This window comes from Phacochoerus africanus, chromosome 11 (assembly GCF_016906955.1).
Source record: "Phacochoerus africanus isolate WHEZ1 chromosome 11, ROS_Pafr_v1, whole genome shotgun sequence".
In the NCBI taxonomy this organism is placed as follows: domain Eukaryota; kingdom Metazoa; phylum Chordata; class Mammalia; order Artiodactyla; family Suidae; genus Phacochoerus; species Phacochoerus africanus.
In genome coordinates, this window is record NC_062554.1 from 109083340 (window position 1) to 109102816 (window position 19477).

Genomic DNA, 19477 nt, shown 5'->3' on the forward strand with positions numbered 1-19477 from the left:
GGCATCCTACAGAGCACACACACCTGAAGAATGGATTTCCTATGTCCTCCTGAATGGCTCAAGCTGTAAGACATGAGACAGAAAGCCTGGTGCCCTTTTTCTGCAGCCTCAGATGCTCTGCTTATACGCATGATTTTTCAGGGCGAAGAATAACAGGCTCTGCTGAAAGTAACAAGACCTTTCAGAAAAATGGATGTACCCATCAGTCAAACCAGAGACCTGGGCTCTGTATTTACTTCATTATAAATGCAAGTCGGATTTTACCTCTCAGAGTCTTGTAAATATAAGCTATGTGTCTCCAGCTCCAGGCTGTTAGAGAAGAGAACACACATGTATGGTCTGCATGTCCCATGTGCTGGAACAGACCTGATTCTTACTCACTGGCTTATATTCCACACCTGCTTTTACATTTTAACTGGTAAGCAGCAGAAATAGAATCCTGTGTATAAAATGACTAAACTGTATGCCCTGCTTCAGGTAAAATTTATGTTTTAGGCTTTGGAAAGCCCTATTAAACTGTAGCCAACACTATAAGAAGAGTGAATTTCAGCTTTTCAGCTTCTTTCTTAATTCTTGAAGAGTATTCTAGCCAAGACTAGCCCATGGTCAGTAGAAGGTAACTTGCTGGGTGGGGCAGCGGAATTTGGGGCGATGGGAAAGGAGGAGAGCAGGGTGCTGACCTCACACAGGTTATGAGCAGCATAAGGAAGCACAGGCCAGGGAAAGCACAGGAATGATTTTGGAAGAAAAAAATGCTGTATTTCCAGACAATGTCAAATTGAATGATTCAGTAGAATAACAAGTGATTTCCTTCCTGAGTTTTCACTTGTGTTGTAATTCCTACTCCAAGAGGCCACTACAGCTATCTTACCGAAGAGAAAAAAATCCTTCAAGGCCTAAGATTGCAGCACAGGGTAAAACGTGAAAGCATTAGGAAACAGATACTGAGGCAGGGTAGGACTGCAATGGAGTTCCCAGGACCATGAGACTGCACACAAAGAGGGGAGCTGTTTCCAGAAAGGGCACTGGGGACGGGGGTGGTGCTTCAATTTGCTCACCACGTTGTATGATGAACATAATAAAGAATTCACATCTTGGGGCCCTGATGCATGAAATGACATCCAGAAGACACAGCCTAAGTGCTTTGAGGCTGAACCCCAAAAGGGACAGCATCAGAACATGAATCTGAACACTGCAAGGGCAGCTGCCCTGGGTGCCACAGGCTCCAGTCCTGGATGCCTGGAGTGCAGGTGCAACCTGGCAGGCCTGTGGGTATCTAAGTCTGTTTCTCCCCCAACACCTTATGCTCTGCTGTTCCTCTAAAACCAGTTCATTTTCAGCTTGGAGTCACAGCCTCCTAGGTTGGGGGACACAGGCAGAGGCCATCTACCTTTCAACAAATCACATTATGGGGCACCCCTCATGGTCAAGGCAGGTCTGTATGGGCTCAGGAGATTAGAGTCCTATTTTAGAGGGATATTTACGACGAGATGAGCTGTGCGTGGAATTTGGCCACTGGTGGGTATTAGCTTTGAGGGAGAATGTTTGTGGTAGGATTCCGGGCTGACATTTTATTACTTTGGTAATTGGGGTAAGGACACCCATGGCACACTGACCAGTGTGTCACCTGGCATTTAGTGGAAAGGGGTGGCTCTACGTGAGATGGTGGGATCATGAGTCAAAGGGTCATTGAGGGACTGAAATGAGCCTGGATCCACCTAGAGAAGTTTAGCAGAAATAAGCACTTAATTTCTAGAGCTGGAAACCCCGCCCTCCCCCTCATCACCTTCCATATCAAGGTGGATAGGACACATCTGGGGACAGCAGGCACCTTCCTCCTCCCCCAGCCCACCATGGCCCAAACAGGCCAGGGGTGTTTTAATTAGAAGGGGTCTAGGAGTTAGGGGTAAGATATGGTTAAGGAGAGGATGGAGTGTAGATTCTAATCGAGGGAGTGGTTTCTGATTGTCCCTACAGTGATTGGAAGAGGCCCAGAGAGGTGCTCGGTTCAGGGCAGATCATTTTGAATCAGGCAGCGGTAAGAAATCAGGGTGTGTGTGGTAGAGGCTGCCACTCTTGAGACTATGTCCTATGGCAGAGTTGAAGGAACCGCAGGTGTTTACCTTGACTTGTAGATAATACACGGTCACAGAGGACTTAGCCCTACATTGTCAATCACTCCTGGTGCCTTGGGTCGGGACTGTTCAAAGTACAGAAGGTGGGGAGGCTCTGATCCTGCATCTCTCGCTAATTCACATAAATCAAGTGACTTCTGGCACTCGGGCAGGGTCTAGATGACTGGATTTTCCTTTCCCTTTTAATGAAGGCTGAGGGCCCCTTTCTGCAGTGTGAGCTTGGGGCCTTCCTTGCAGCTCTGGCTGTGCGAGCTGCATGCTGCTTTTCCCAGCTGGGCACACCCTCCAGCCCTGTTATTATCATTCCTCCTCCAGCTGCCTGTACATGTCGAAGGCACTACTGTCTCCGCTTTGGAAGGTGCAAATTGCAGTGGCTGCAGCACCTTGGAGAAAATGCATTTTCCCAGCACTGGCAGTCATTTTCTCCCTGCATCACGCTGTGTGCTTTGTTTCAGAGACAATAAGGGCTTCAGATTATTTTATGGGGCAATTGCATTCCTCTCTCTTCTAAAATATGTTATTGTGAACCCTAGGTATCTTAAAGAAATGACTCTGCCTGGAAAAGATGTTTTTCTAGATAATTGAGGATTTATCTCTTTTGGCATGAAAACACTGCAATGTCTCTAATTGGAAATTTGTCTAGAAATGCTTTCTTAACCTCAGGAACCTAACAGCAGGGCTGCATTATAACTTTCATAACCCCTTGGCCCTTTTGCCTTGGAGGGCCTTTTCTTCAATTAAAAAAAAAAAAATCAAGCCAATACTTTAGGACTGTGTTGGTAAAGCTGAATATATTAATGTAATATATTTAAACATTTTCTTCCACCTCAAAGTTTATTTTTTCTTCTGATTTTAAAAGAAATTTAGGAGTTCCCTAGAGGCTCAGTGGGTTAAGGATCTGGCCTTGCCACTGCTGTGGCTTGGGTTGCTGCCGTGGTACAGGATTGAGCCCTGGCTCAGGAACTTCCACATGCCTCAGGGGTGGCCAAAGGGGAAAAAAAAAATTCAAACATATGAAAAGTATTGTGGGCCCTAGAAACTATGGCTACTGGCCCTAATGAGAATGTCAGCCTCTGTAGAACATACTTGGTGACTTTTCTTGGTGGCTTGGGGCTGGACTGGGAACACTATTTTATTGCACCATGGAGACAGCTATAAAGTAGCTCTGGATTGCGAATTTTTGAATACGGGTCTGAAGCCACTTTTCTTTTTGGTCCTCAGCCTCTGTCTTAGAAAGGTGAAGTGAGAACCATTAGATTGCACTCTGTAGCATGGCTGCCTTTGTGCAGCAGTAACAAGAAATCACAAACTATTCAAAGTCTGCTGTCTCCTGATAATCTTAATCTCCACCAGCATTTTAAAAATCATGAGCTATTAAAAAAATAAAAAACTCACCTTCTTCAAAAGATGACATTTCTTTAGCCCTGATGCTATTCACTGTTGGTATAACTTTTTTTCAATGTTTAGTTTTGGGCATGATTCCACGGAAAAATTGTACATTTAATTTTACAGCAAGATTGAGGTGAAAGTCTTATATGATCAACTTTCTCATGGAACCTTCATTCATTCATTCACGTAAAGATTTACTGAATAATGACTATAGCCCAGGTGCTAGGGATTCAATACTAAAAACGGGTTCCTACCTGTAAAGACTCTAACCTCATATAATGTTGTATATTCTGACAATATGCTGGACAAGCACTATTATTTGTCACGTGAATTAATGACTGAATAAGTGAAAGATGAAAGGGCTCTTTAGTGTGAGCTCAAAAATCAGTTCAGCAATAAGTAAAACATCATTCTTACCTGTGGGAAAGCCTAGTGCTCAGAAATATTATTTCACTAAGAAAATTCAAGCAGGGAAAGGAATGGAGTAAGAGGGGGAGATACTCCTTTAGGTGGGACAAGCAGGGAAGGCCCCTGGAGACTGCATTTGAGCCCTGAATCAACTTAGGGAAGCCATGTGCTTATGCAGAGGAAAAACCCTCCAGGCAGAAGACACAGTAACTACAAAGGCCCTGAGGAAACACACGTACAAGTGTCTTGGCTTCCCCTTAATGGTTAAAAATAGGGGCTGGAGTGAGCGTGGCTCCTGCTTGCCTAGGTGCAGACTGGTTGACGGTCAAGATGCCCGTGACGGCTTTGCATCAACTTGGCATGTGAGCTCCATGGAGTGCTGGGAAGCACCCAGGCGGCTGGATGGGGCTGAGGCGCCACTGTGCTCTGTGACCTGCAGGTAGCCTGGACGCTGGAAGGACACGTGGGCTGATAGGAGCCTGGGCCTAAGCGGGTCACTTTAGGACTAGAGGGGGGTGGTGGGATCCTGACCCTTGGTAACCTACAACTGACATCTCCCAACCTCAGCACCTTAGCAGACACAAGTGCACTGATCAGACCAGATCAGCCATCAGACCAAAGACCTGTAAGAACCCTGTTGTGGGTTGAGGTGTGTCCCTTAAAACATATGTTGACATTCCAAGCCCTGGTACCTGTGATTGTGACCTTATTTGGAAGTACGGTCTTTGCAGATGTCAACAAATGAAGATGAGGCTATACTGGACTAGGGTAGGCCCTACTCCAATGACTAGTGTCCTTCTAAGACAGTAAGAAGACACACACACAGAGCCAGGTGGAGACAGAGGCAGACACTGCAGTTGTGCTGCCACAGGCCAAGAACACCAGACTGGCAGCAACTACCAGAACCAGGAGAGGACAGATTCCCCCTCTGCCCTGATTCCTGTGAAGGAACCAACCCTGCCGGAGCTTGGATTTCAGACTTCCGGCCTCCAGAACCGTCAGAGAACACACTTGTGTTGTTTGAGGCCCCCTAGTTGGTGGGACCTTGTTACAGCAGCCCCAGGAAACCCAGATGGACCCTGAAGCCTGGTATAATCCCAGGCCCCTTACATTCGGCAAAGGAGACAGGAAGCAGAGAGAGAAGGCACCTGCCCCAAGAAACTGAGTTAACCTGAAAGCAACACTTTTAAAAAGAGAGAGTTAACTTTAAATGCAATCTTAAATCTCTCCTCAGCCCAAACCAAGAACACAGAAATGAGTGTGCCAGAACAACATGAGGACATTACAGAAAATTAAAGCAACAACAATGTATTTTTTTGCTCATCTGAGTTAAAATGATTTTAAGTCTTTTAAAACTGAATAATTTCTTCCCTACAAATACTGGAACAGGCCAGGATGATTCCGCTCCTCCTGGGGGTCACATCTGTAAGTCTGGGGCATGCTTGTCTGTAGCACGCAGCCCTAAATGCTTTAATTGACTCAAAACCTTTAAAGTGTTATTTCTTCCAAACTGAGAAACCTCATAAAGAAGATAATCCATTAATGACGGGTTTGTTGCTTTCTCCTGTTCTGTCCAGGTCTCTGTTGCCCCTTTCAAGGGTGGCACCCTTTTGGCCTTGCGTGGGCTTGAACCGTGAACCCTGGGTTTAGAGAGGCAGTTTCTTTCGTTGCTTCAGGCCTGTCCTCTTCATGACTTGGATGCTTGGCAGCCTCTGAGTTCCTTCTTCTTCTCCTTCTCCCCTGCCTCCCCCAGCACCCAACTTTTTTCTGTACCTTGTGAAGAGCCTGCAGGCCCGGAATGTTTTATCTGAGTTGGAGAAAAGGACCTTGGTCCAGAGAAGGCCTGTGAGCCACGTGCTTATTTCAGAGCAGTTAGCTAGGGATAGTTGCTTGTTAAACTATTGTCACTGCATTATCGTTTACTTTATCCTTAGGCTTCAAATGAAATGAACTGGTTCCCTCTCAGTCCTGCTGGCCTAAGGCTGCTGAACTGCAGGACTTGCCAGTGCTTTAAAGGAACCCTAAGACTCTCCTAGAAGCTACTGAAACACGGGTCACCATTTCCAGATTCCCTCTGCTAAGATGTTACTGTGTTTTTCACATGTGGAGAAAAGTCCTCAATGAAGGATCAAATCACGAGTCATCTAAAGTAATGACAAATCTAAAGGTATTGTGCCTGGGAGTTCCTGCTGTGGTGCAGTGGGTTAATGATTTGGTTTGTCTCTGTGGCGGTGCTGGTTTGACCCCTGGCCTGGTGCAGGGGGTTAAAGATCTGGTGTTGCTGCGGCTGTAGCATAGGTGGCAGCTACAGCCTGGATTTGATCCCTGGCCTGGAACTTCGGCAAGCTGTGGGAGCGGCCAAAACATAAAACAAAAAGTATTGTGTCTGTACCCAAGTATCTCCAACTAAACACAGAAAACCAACGCTTGAGAAGATTTCCTGTATATCCCAGGGCAGTGAGAAGTATTTTAACTGTAGACAATTTAGATGGTGGAATTCAAGGATGCTCCTTTCTTTTTCTTGCTTTCTGTTAAAATTCATACAGCAAAAAAGACCAGAGACAACAAAAAATATCCCTGAAATTTGAATAAACCAAAACTGTCCTAGTGAATGAATGTTCTAAAGGGCCTTCCAAACGGAAAGACGAACTTTCCTCAAAGGAAACTTTCAGAGGATGACTTAATATATGTCACCTCTCCAGCAATTTAACCGCCTGTATCTTTAATTTCTGAATTCTGACCATGACCCACCAGAGAATGGCACGTAGATAAGAGTGGGTGCTGCATGGAAGTCATTCTTGATACAAGAGCAGAACTGCCAGATCTTCCTATAAAAAGACAAAATGCTTTCCTCAAATTTGGTGGAATGTGCATCTAAATTGAGAAGTATCCTTATTGATATTCAAGAAGAAAGGCTTTGCCCCTGTTGTAACCGATCAAGTATTCAGAGCTGAGGAACCCTCATACTTTCTCTTCCTTCTTCATCAACAGGCTAAGGCAGGGAAACCACAATACTACTACCTGACCTCTTGAACACATATTTTATACAAGGTCCTGTGTTGAGCAATTTCCATGCATTAAGTTCTCTAATTTTTGTAGCTTCTTTGTGAAATAGAGCTATTATTATCCCTCTCATTTTACAGGGCAAATAGGTCTGGAGAAGTTAAATATCTTAACCCTTCTTTTTTTTTTTTTTTGCCTTTTCTAGGGCCACATCCGCAGCATATGGAGGTTCCCAGGCTAGGGGTCGAATCGGAGCTGTAGCCACCGGCCTACGCCAGAGCCACAGCAACGCGGGATCCGAGCCGCATCTGCAACCTACACCACAGCTCATGGCAACGCCGGATCGTTAGCCCACTGAGCAAGGCCAGGGATCGAACCCTCAACCTCATGGTTCCTAGTCGGATTTGTTAACCACTATGCCAGGACGGGAACTCCATCTTAACCCTTCTATTACTCTGATCTTAACTGTTTTTCTCTAATGCATTCCTAATCTTGTGCTTGAAAGAACAGCCTCTGAAAGCTAATTGACTTTATAGTATAAAGGACGCAGATTCTAGTTCCAGAAAATTAAAAGGATAGAGTCCCTAATTGTGACTTGTACAGAGGTTGCCTCTTCCAGCTGGGGGCAACTTGATAACTAGCTGAGGTTCCTGGGGGGTAGAGGGTAGGGGAGAGAGGGCAGGCCAGCCATCCCCCACTCCAGGAGCTGTCACTTGTCATATAGCCAATCTCTGGACTTCTCAAATATTCCCTTCTCTCTCATTTTCACTTAAGCCTGTCTCACTTCCTGTCTGAAATCTGCCGGTAGCCTCCTGGCTGCCTGCCTTCTTGCTTTCCTTCCCACACCCCCATTTCATCCTCCACCTCCCCTTTCAAGGGAGGTTTCTTTTTTCCTTTTTTCAAATCTTTTTAGGGCCACACCCATGGCATATGGAGGTTCCCAGGCTAGGGGTCAAATTGGAATGGTAGAATGCAGAACCCGAGCCATGTCTGCAACCTACACCACAGCTGACGGCAACACCAGATCCTTAACCCACTGAGCAAGGCCAGCGATCAAACCTGCGTCCTCATGGATGCTAGTCAGATTCGTTTCCCCTGAGCCACAATGGGAACTCCTCAAGGGAGGTTTCCAAACTCAGATAGACCCTCTCATTCCCCTTCCAAGGCTGCCTTCCATGGAAAGGTCACGCTTCTCAAAATGATCAACAAGGCTCCCCGCGCTCTGACCTTCCGTCTTTCCAGTGTCCAGGGCTGCTTGTCCACTGACACCCTCCATTCTCCCAGTGGGCTAACCATTCAGCACTACCTCCAGGCTGGATCAGCCACATTCCACCCCAGGTGGCTAGGAGTAACAGGGCTTGTTACATCTATGTGGCCACAGGTTCCCCCCCCCGCCCCGCCCCTCTGCCCCAGGCTGCAAGCTTCTCAAAGAAGGCACCCTGTCTTCTCATCCTGGACCTTCATCACATAATAGAGTGTCTGGAATCTGGCTCCACAGGTCATGAGCAAATGAGATGTGTTTTTCCTATTTATACATCTTCTTCCTTGTCTGACTATTCATTCTGAATTTTCCAGATATAACCATCTGCACGCTATTAAGTATTCATTTCGATTCCATATGCAGACATTTAACCAAACTTCCTCTATGGACATACAACCATTTAGTTGAAACCAGGAATATTTACTAATACTTCTCACTAAAGAGGCCTGTGTTGGCACCGAGAGACAGAGAGAAACTGGTAAATCACAATCCCCTGCAGAGATCTCACTATTGAGAATAAATACCAACCAAGGCAAATCAAGATAAAGGCTGTGACACACATTCAGATGCACCATCTAGAGGTCTAGTCTGGGGCAAAGAGCTTGAGGGAGGCCCACAGGAAGTGACAGCCGAAAAGATCACTGAACCAGAGTAGTTTGAAAAGAAAAGGAGGATAGGAAAGAAGGAGGCAGGCACATCCTACAATGAGGAAACCAATGGGGCATGTGTGGGATAAAGCTGGAAAACTCTCCTAGGGTGGATGCTGGTTGGGCAGGGCTGCACGTTTCAAATCGGTTCTTTATGATTGGGTAAGAAGTGGAGCATCTTTGAAGGCTTTTTACATTTTATTTTTATACTTCTTTTAAAAAATTTTGTAATAAAAATTTGAAATGCTTCATGAATTTGCACATCATTCCTTGCACAGGTGCCATGCTCATCTTTCTGTGTCGTACCATTTTAGTATATGTGCACAAGGCTTTTTAAAAAATTGTGGTAAAACATACATGATGTAAAATTTATGAGTATGGAAAAATGTCATCAGGGTTGTGTGTCAGGTCTCACTGGCATTGGTGAATGAAACAGACTGGAGAGGACACAGGAAGTGGGGAGTCAAGGGAGGAGACAGTCACAGCATCCTGGGTGAGGGGTGGGGAGGGGACAGTCACAGCACCCTGGGTTAAGGGTGGGGGAGGGTCTGACGGGAAGGATAACCAAGGGGACTCAGGAGAAGTTTCTTTTATACATGAACTTTCTTCTAAAACCCTGTTTTTTGTCTGCTATGATTTGGCAATTAGGAAGAAATGCTGATGAACGTAAGGAAAAAACAAAGGCAGGAAAGTTAATATAAGAAAGGATACTGCTTGTTTAATAGGCAAAGACACTGGTGTTTTCTCCAGGGGGCTCTGTTGTTAGAACATTCACTTCTTGGGTCTTGGTTAAGCCGGAGTTCAGTTAAAGGCATCCAACACTCAGGAGCCACTTCTTGGCAGCATAACCATCAGGGAACCAGAGCTTTCCATCTACATTATTCATTTTGATGACAAAACCCTGGTGACTGTTATTATCAGTGGGTTCCTGGGCTGCAGAATGCCACGTCATGCCGGATGCACAGGGCATATTTTTATATGATATAGTTCTTTGAAACTTCCCGTCCTTTACGGCTGATTTTATAAGAATGAACATGAATGAATGGAAAAGGGTCATGTGCTGAGGGAAATGGGGAAAAAATGTGCAAACTGAAGAAAATGGATGCTGTGTTTTAAACGGGAAAATATTTAAATAGTTAAAGTTCTGAGTGTGAGTAAGATGCAACCATTAGTATATCCTGGGTGTGCGTGCAGCCATCCAGGGACATCATGAGCCTTTCGCAAGGAATCACAATGGAAGGTATTACTATTTCCAGTTTACAGGTGAGGGATCCAAGGCTTACTTCCGTTAAGTGCCTTCATCAATGGCAGAGCCAGTGTTTCTGATACTCATTCCTGGTTTTCAGAGACCTGAGTTCCCATGGATACAAAAAACATTCACAGAATTCCTGTCGTGGCACAGTGGTTAACGAATCCGACTAGGAACCATGAGGATGTGGGTTCGGTCCCTGCGCTTGCTCAGTGGGTTAACGATCCGGCGCTGCCGTGAGCTGTGATGTAGGTTGCAGACGCGGCTCGGATCCTGCGTTGCTGTGGCTCTGGCGTAGGCCGGTGGCTACAGCTCCGATTCGACCCCTAGCCTGGGAACCTCCATATGCCGCAGGAGCGGCCCAAGAAATAGCAAAAAGACAAAAAAAAAACAAAAAACAAAAAGATAAAACAAACAAAAAAAACATTCACTTGAATGATGGGGATGAAACGAGTGCATGGTGAGTATGTGGCGTGGCTCTGCTTAGTGATACAGACAGTCCTTGGCTGGATTCTGTTCCTCTCTGATTGTGCAGTATATTACTTTTTTTCCAAATTAGATAACATTTTTCTGGAGGAAAAGTGAAGGACTCCAGATGAATCCATGTTGACTCCTGGCACAAGAGAATGCCAAAGGGAGTCTTAATATTTGAGCCAGAGTGTTTATTGTCAGCACTCCCGTACGGGGGCTCTGCTCTGTCTTACCTCATTGCCTACCAGGGTTAGAATCTCTGAATGGGTGGGAGCAGAATGATCAACGGAGATTGACAACCAGCTTGCTTCCCAGGAAAGGAAGAGCCCTGGCCTGGGATTATATGAAATCATAGACATAAAGTATATAAAGTTAAGTTGGTAAACTAATTTTTTTTTAAATCTTTTTGCCATTTCTTGGGCTGCTCCTGCAGCATATGGAGGTTCCCAGGCTAGGGGTTGAATCAGAGCTGCAGCCTCTGGCCTGCGCCAGAGCCACAGCATCGGGGGACCAGAGCCGCGTCTGCAACCTACACCACAGCTCACAGCAGCGCCGGATCCATAACCCACTGAGCAAGGCCAGGGATCGAACCCACAACCTCATGGTTCCTAACCACTGAGCCACGACGGGAACTCCAAAGTTGGTAAACTATGAACACTTAGAATGGAAGAGAGGAAAAGCTGCCAACTGAAATAACTGTGTAATGAACTCTCTTACTGCTATTAATACAGAAAGAACATGGGAAGGACCTGGGGAATGAGTGTCCATTAGGAGCATCTGGGGGCTGCTGCATGAAGATAGCGGGTTCACTGGTACCCTCTGCCTCACCAGCATCATTACTAACCCTCAGGACAAGGATAACAACAACAATCAGACCTCCCCCTTTCAATGAGCGCACAGATGCTGAGTGCTTTATACCCATCTCATTAAGACCAAGCTTTCCTTTGTTTAATCTATTGGGAGGTTTTGGTGAGGGGGGCGGGTTGTCAGAAATGACGCCACTTCCTCTGCATCCATGTGGGTCTGAACTCTGTGTTAGGCTGCGGTCAGGGGCACCCGAGGGAGTCCAGTGTGGGAATTTGCTACTGTGTGTCCAAAGGCACGTCCAAGTTGGGGCTGAGAACTTCTCACCAGCCAAGCAGGCTGGTGACTGTGCAGCATGAGGGAGAATTGGAATGAAAAGGACAGAGAAAAAAGCTGGGCTTTGTTCAGAACCTGTCTGTTTCTGACTTGGAGGGGCGGTCAAAAGAAAGGGGGTGTCTCAGGGAACACTGCCTGGGCAGACCTCCCCTCCCCAACCCAGCATTCTAGATCCGCCAGCCCCCCCTTCTTTTGGGTCCTGGGGAGACCAGGCTGCTGGGAGGAAGACTTCGGTCAGTCTTCGAAAGGTCTGAGTGGGTCTCAGTTTTCACACCCAGCACATCCTGGATCGGACCAGCAGCACAAGGGCTGCCCCCAGTAATTTCCTGGACCAGTCCAGGATTGAGACTAAATCCCAACAGAGCTAGACAATTTGGGCTGCATCAATGATTTTTTGATGGAACTAGTTCAAAGAATGAAAGATTGACTTGGTTATCAAGAGGAACCAGAAACATGTAACAGAAAAGAAATACACAGAACTAGGATTTGCTTCAAATATTAAATGCCAGTATTTGTTTGATAGGCTTAAAAACCAGACCTTTTTAGGTGATCAAAACCCACAATGGATTCCTTGATTATTCCTCACCACCTGCTAAGGCTTGCCACAGAAAGCTTTGATTTCCGGGGTTTATCTGAGTTTTCAAGTTGTACAAGATGCTACATACTGTACAACTCTGTTATTCAGAGATCTACATTTTTCCCCCTCAAAATCACATGAATTTAAGGCTAAAAGTTAATTTCCTGGCTAAACTTTAGTCCTAAAACAGGAAGCTTTTGATAATGGCTCTGCTTATCCTAATTGTACTCAAACAAAAATCCTTGTAATAAAAATACCAGAAGCTGGAGACAGACACAAAAATACTAAAGGAATATAAAATTGGAATTCTGGGGTTTGCTTTTTACTTTTGGACCCAAGATTTTGGAGGTATAATTTGCATGTAATAAAGGCACCTATTTTTTTCTTTTTCTGTTTACGGTTGCACCTGTGGCATATAGAGTTCCGGTCTAGGGTCTAATCAGAGCTGTAGCTGCTGGCCTATGCTACAGCCACAGCAACACTGGACCCCAGCCGCACCTGCAACGTATACTACAGCTCACAGCAACACCAGGCCCTGAAGCCACTGAGTCACGACGGGAATTCTTAAACGCACCTATTTTAAGTGTACAATTTTGATGAATTTTGACAATGAATCACACTCCTATGAAAGAGCCACTGCAATAAAAATATGAAACATTTAAGTTGGAAATGTGTAAAAATTCCCTTTTGCTTCCTAACATTTATGTATCTGTGTGCATGCATGTGTATAAAAACTCCTCCCTGAAAATGAAAGTACTTAAAAGAAATTTCACCCTATGGTAGACTCTTGAGAATAGTTCTATTTGAGATTTTTAATAGCAGTGCCATTTGCATAAGAAAATTCATAGAATGATATGGCATTGTGATTAAAATCTTAGGAGATAATGTTGATTCAGGGCGGTTTTTTTTTTTTTTTTTTTGCTTTTCCTTTTTTTTTAAGGTCCTTTCAGAGAAAAAAGGGTGTGTGTTTATAGACAAAGGAGCAGCATGCCAACTTTAATTTCCAGGTTTGGGGGTGGGTAATGAATCATTCCAGAATCAAACATGAAACCATGACTGCAGAAAAGCATATTTGGAGTGTCTTTAATAAAATCCTTATTGGCTCCATCTGTTTCAATCCCTCCCACCTTCCAGCCACAGCATTCTGAGGGGGTCACCACAGTGGGTTCTCAGAGGAGCCACGTGTTACCTAAAAGGCTTGGAAATGGCTCCAAACAATTGCTGGGTGCCTGCCTTGCTGAACATGGGGACTGAGAGCAGGCACTCAAGGCCTCCTAGGGACCCTTTGCCTTCACAATTAGTGGTATTATCTTGGGATAGTCAAGCTGAGTTATAATCCCTCAAAATCACATTATCTACTCACATCTGACCAGTTCTGCTCTGAAGGTAACTGATATCATGGCTTGAGATCAGGGAAGGTAGCTTTGGAGACAGGTAAAGAAGGGACCCCATTCTAAGGGAGATGTTGACCAGGAGACCAAAAGCATACCTGATCATCTGTGATTCAGGAGGAAGCCTAAGATCAAGGGACCCCTCATGCACGTTGCCCTCAAAGCCTAGAAGGGTACCTGGCATGTGCTGGGAACTCAGTTCATATTTATGAATTCAATGAGCAGATGAAGCCACAAGCGCTGGGATTTCTATTTCCAATCTCATCCCCACCGCCACCTGCCACGCTCTTGGATCTGGTACAACAGGTCTGGGAAATCTCAGAGTTCAGAGGTGAAGGACTCTTTCTGTATTACTTAGCAAATCAGATGCAGAGTAAAGATCTGAATTGATAGCATTTGCGGCTCCCAGGGAGATTTTATTTTATGTTTTGTCTTTTTGCCGTTTCTAGGGCTGCTCCTGCGGCATATGGAGGTTCCCAGGCTAGGGGTCTAATTGGCCAGAGCCACAGCAACGCCAGATCTGAGCCACGTCTGCGACCTACACACAGCCCATGGCAACGCCGGATCCTTAACCCAATGAGCAAGGCCAGGGATCGAACCTGCAACCTCATGGTTCCTAGTCGGATTTGTTAACCACTGAGCCACGACCGGAACTCCCTCAGGGAGATTTTAAAGAGCAGCTTGTGTATGAAGAACCACGGAACGTGTTACTGCAGTGAGAGTCCTGACAGAGATAGACTTGACCTGTTGCCTGGTGTCCCTCTAATAACTTAGAATATCACGAGGAAATGTTGGTTCTGAAAATAAGACAACCTCTGAAAAGAATTTAGTAGAAGTGCATTTTGTGGTCATGAACACCCACTCTCAGAAGCAGCGTATTGATCCCCGTGAAGATGACTGGTTGCAATGGACCACAAATCGACCGACTGGTTGATGGTTATTACACACTGTCTACTACATAGAGACTCTCCCTAATCATTATCAGTATCAAGAGGAGTTAATAGGACTTAATCCTTCCATATCTCTTCTTATGTGCAAATTTCATATTGCTATGCAAAAAAGGAAAGTAAGCCTTATCCTTTTGAGATTAGAGCACTGGATTGGAGTCCTCACCCTGCCTCACCACGCAGAGCTCTGTGGCTTTAGGCAAAGGTTCCTTAATCTCTTTGAGCCTCAGTTTCAATACATCCATTAAGGATTTGAGGCTCTCTTTTCCACATTCCCTGAATCGAATCCATCAGCAGGTAGCAGCAGCTGGTCATCCAAAAGACAGCAGGAATCTGCCCATCTTGTCCATCTCCACGAATTATCATCTAGTTCTGGCCACCATCTCTTTCACCTGGAGTCTTGCAGTGGCCTCCCACCTGGCTTCTCTGCCTTCGCTCATGCTCAGTCCATCACAGAGAGACCAAAATGATATTTTAAAACCCTTCACTAACTTCCTATTCAACTCACAACAAAATCCAAACTTCTTGCCAATGCCTGAAAGGCCCGCTGTAAACTGGCTGCTACCTCCTCTCTGACTCCGGCTTCTACTTTTCTTCTCCTGGTCACTGTGTCAGCCACCCCTGATTTTCTTCTGTTCAGGAGCCCACAAGCCTTGTCTGGCCTCAGGGCCTTCGGTCCTGCTGTTCCTCTGAGCTGGACACCCTTTCCTTAGATCCCGCCCCTTCAGGTCCTCTCTAAAGGACCCCTTCTGAAGATTTCACCTCCTCCTGATGACTCTGTATCATGCCATCTGTTTTATCTGCACTGTAGTATTTATCATTGAATTAAAGCATTTATATATTTATTTATTCTTCTCTTTTCTTTTTAGGGCCACAGGTGCGTTATACAGAAGTTCCCAGGCCAGGGGTTGAATCGGAGCTGCAGCTGCCAGCCTACACCACAGCCACAACAACTTGGGATCCAAGCTGTATCTTCGATCTACATCACAGCTCATGGCAATGCCAGGTCCTTAACCAACTGAGTGGCGCCAGGGATCGAACCCTCATCCTCAAGGATACTGGTTGGGTTCGTTTCCGCTGAGCCACAATAGGAACTCCTGCTTATTTATTCTTGTTTGCTGTTTTTTCTCTCATCAGACAGTCAACTCTGTGAAAGCAGGGACTCTGCATCTTTCTTCACTGATGGATCCCTCGGCACAGTGCCTGGCACTTATTTAGGAGACACCAGTAAAAGAGGGAGAGATGAATGGATGATAGAAAAATAATACCTGTCCCCAAGGGATGATGTGAGGCTTAAATGTCACAAATGCTTTGTGCAGGGTTATACAGTTGTTGGACTTTATTAATCATCTTATGAGCCTCTAATTAGAAAGTATTATATAGACATTTACAAATTTAGGTCAGAATCAGCTGAAAAATCTCACCTCATATTAGTTTATCTGCCCAGCAGCTGTGTGAGCTGTTCATGCATATTAAAACCAAGTCATTTACCAACGAGTAAGGATGCCTGGTCTGCTTCTGTTTTATGGGGCATAGCTACGGTAGGAAAGACAGAGAGTCCATATCTTTGCCTGGAGGGTGCTTGCCAATGAGTGAATGATGTGTGCCTGGCTGGTCTGTCCTTCTCCTCTCCTACAGAGTTATTATCTGTGCTCTTCTGCCCCACATTGGGCTGGGGCCTCGCCTCTCTAATAGGGAGATGAGTCCGTGAGCACAAACCACACTCTCCACATTTATTTTGAATCACAAGGCACCCGAGAGAGATGCAGAATTAAACGTAATGATGGATCATTGCCCAGTATATATTTTTTATGTGTCCTGCAAATACATCCACTAATAGTGTGGGAAAAGCTATTATTTTGGGGGAAAATGTAGCTTTACTAATAATATGCTCCCATCACATGAAAGATCAGGCTGCTGTACTAAAGGGCTTTCTCTCACTGTTTCCTAACAGCAGGGCTGGATTGCCTGGGACACACCACAGGCCTGTGCTGGGACCACTAGGGACCAGAGGCTTAAATCAGTGAGGTGGGTGGCTGAGAGCAGAGCTTTCTCTCTGCCTGAGCTGACTGCCAGAGGAGAGGTAGTCTTAGACTTCAAATGCTTAGAGAGGAAAGAAAAAGAACTACAAGCTGAAAAAAATATTTTCAGATATAACCAGCCAAAGAGTTTTTGCAAGAAAACACAAGAAAAGGATTTTCTGAAGTTCACCCAGACACAGATGCACTGAGTAACACTGGAAAAAACAGTTAGAGATGGGATTTGAATTGATGAAAACTCCAGAATGTTTGTAGCAAGGAGTTCAGGGCTGTAAAGATTTAATGCTGTTCAGCATCCCTGTCGTATTCTAAGAAGTCTAGGTTGGGTGACACAGTCCCCGCTACCCACCAGAGTGACATTCTCACTTTATGTTCTTTTCCTGACTTCCTTGTTCCTGCCTTTTCCTTCTGCTGGTGTTTGAACATCTCTCATTTCTCCTGAGTCACACATACAGGGAGCTCAACCTCCTGATATGTGTTTTATAATGTTTTTAGGATTCCAGAAGTATTTACATCTATAATAATGACAGAGCTAGGGATAATGTAAATTCGACCTGGAAAGGCCAAATTTATTTCCTTCCTTCATGTGACTCAGAAACATATGAAACCAAACAACCAAACAAGTGATCACTGCAGTTAAAACAAAAAACACCAAAAAATCAAAACAACAAAACTCTGATGATTTTACATTTTTAAAATAGCTACTGGAATAGGTGGCACAGAGGTGGCACCAAGGGTGGGAAAACATAATGTATTGTGTTTAAGTCTCATTTAGGTCTAGACTTGATTGTTTCTACCCCATTCCAAAAAATTTGGGTTTGCCCATTTATAGTTTTGCTGTCAATCTTTATGTATTTTCTCCTGAAAGATTTATGGAGACAGTTTTCTGTTTTTGTTTTGGAAAGCTGATTTTTCTCTCTTTGTCATCTTTGGGAGAGAGAACCAGGGGAAACCCTTTGGGGTTCCCCCTTTTTTCTGTGAACCTGGAGCCTGTAAATGAAATGTGATCCTTTGGTACTAATAGATTTTTAGAAGTAGAAATTTTTATAAGTAGGATTTTTATAAGTATAAGTTCCCTGGGAATCAGGTTTTCTTCATAAAAATGTATTTTTAATCACAAACGTTATATACTATATGAGTAGCCATAATTTTCTTTTACTTTTATCATAACTTCTTACATTTCACATTGAAAAGAAAACACAACTGAACTGCCAGGTATTCTGAAAATATTAAAATTCTAGAGAAATAGGGGAAAGATAAAGAGGGGATACCTTAGAGAGACATATCCAAGCTGCATTTTTTTAGTTGTTTCAATCTTTCTTGGTTAAAATACACCCTCTTGATACTCAGAGTTCAGGCTGGCCTTGGGGCCTTTAGGGAAGGCTGGGCACATGGCATCACTGTGAAAGGGTGAAGGAATCCAGAGTGCAGAGGACAGAGTCCAGAGGGCTTTCAAAGACCTGAAGGTGTCAAACTCCAGTTTACCATGAGGGCAGGTGAAAGAGAAAAGAGGCCCTGCAGAGGGGTGGGGAGAAGGGACCCACTCAGTGGACGAGGGCAGCAGAAATCCCCAAGCCCTTCATAGAGGGGGCGCTAAGTGTATGTAACAGTATTTCAAACTTTAGACCAGGTAGAAAAAGAGTCAGTCCAAATGGAATGAAAACACTGAGATTTAGAAAAGATGGGTGACGTCTGAGTTCCCTAACAAGGACCTGTTAGTCCAGCTCTTACAGCTTCCCTCTGCTACATGCTGTCCAGCTTCTCCAGAAATATTTCCAGGGGCAGCAAGCTTGGTCCCCACACAGGTTACAGGATGCTGGCTCTAGGCCCCAGCCACTCTCCTTCCCGGGATGGAAATCTGCTCCCAGGACCAGGGATTCTAACTTCACCCTCAATACAAGTAACAAGCTCTCCTTCCCCACGTGAGCACCTGACAGTGATGGAAGACAGTGCTCCACCTCCTAAGTCCCTCTCCTCCAGGTAAACACTTCCAATGCCCTCTGCTGTCCTCTAGGTGTTGCCCTCTGGGGGCCACTTTCTGGTTTGTCAATGTCCCCATCACGACATGGCACCTGAAACTAAATGACATTCCAAGAAAGCCAAGGGATAGCCCAGCCATCTGGGAACCGTGCGTTTATTAAAACAGCAGCTCTAAAATCCTCTTCTTCTCAAGGCTCATTCCCCCGTGTGTGCAGTGCTGCTCCCCAGTCTCCATCATTTGGGACTTGTGTAATTGACTTTTTTGAACCTAAATGCATGAGCTTGTACTCATTTTATGTATGTATGTATGTATGTATGTATTTATTTATCTTTTTGCCTTTTCTAGGGCTGCTCCCACGGCATATGGAGATTCCCAGGCTTAGGGGTCTAATCTGAGCGGTAGCCACCGGCCTGCGCCAGAGCCACAGCAATGTGGGATCCGAGCTGTGTCTGCAACCTACACCACAGCTCACGGCAACGCTGGATCCTTAACCCACTGAGCAAGGCCAGGGATCAAAACCGCAACCTCATGGTTCCTAGTCGGATTCGTTAACCACTGCGCCACGACGGGAATTCCTAACCTTCATTTTATTGATTTTGGCTCAGATGTATAGCCACCTAAAAAAGGATGATAACACAATTATCATTTTCCAGCAATCCAGGTGCTTTCCCATATGCTACCATCCTGAATTTTGAGTCTCTTATTTTTCATAGCAGCTATCCTGTCTACCTTTCCATCATCTGGAAACTTGACTGGCAGGAATGGCAACAATTGTCACCAATAAACATAAAGGAACAACAATAAATAGTAAGGAACAAAAGGCTCAGCCCCATGAAATG

At 45.0% G+C, this 19477-nt stretch overlaps 1 protein-coding gene and 1 pseudogene across 1 annotated transcript in view; both read right to left on the reverse strand.

The window, feature by feature from the left end:
• LOC125112176 (contactin-associated protein-like 2) overlaps nt 1–19477 on the reverse strand; it is a 194920-nt gene that overhangs the window by 43321 nt on the left and 132122 nt on the right. The window lies entirely within an intron of this gene.
• On the reverse strand, nt 9076–9168 carry LOC125112241 (uncharacterized; annotated as a pseudogene).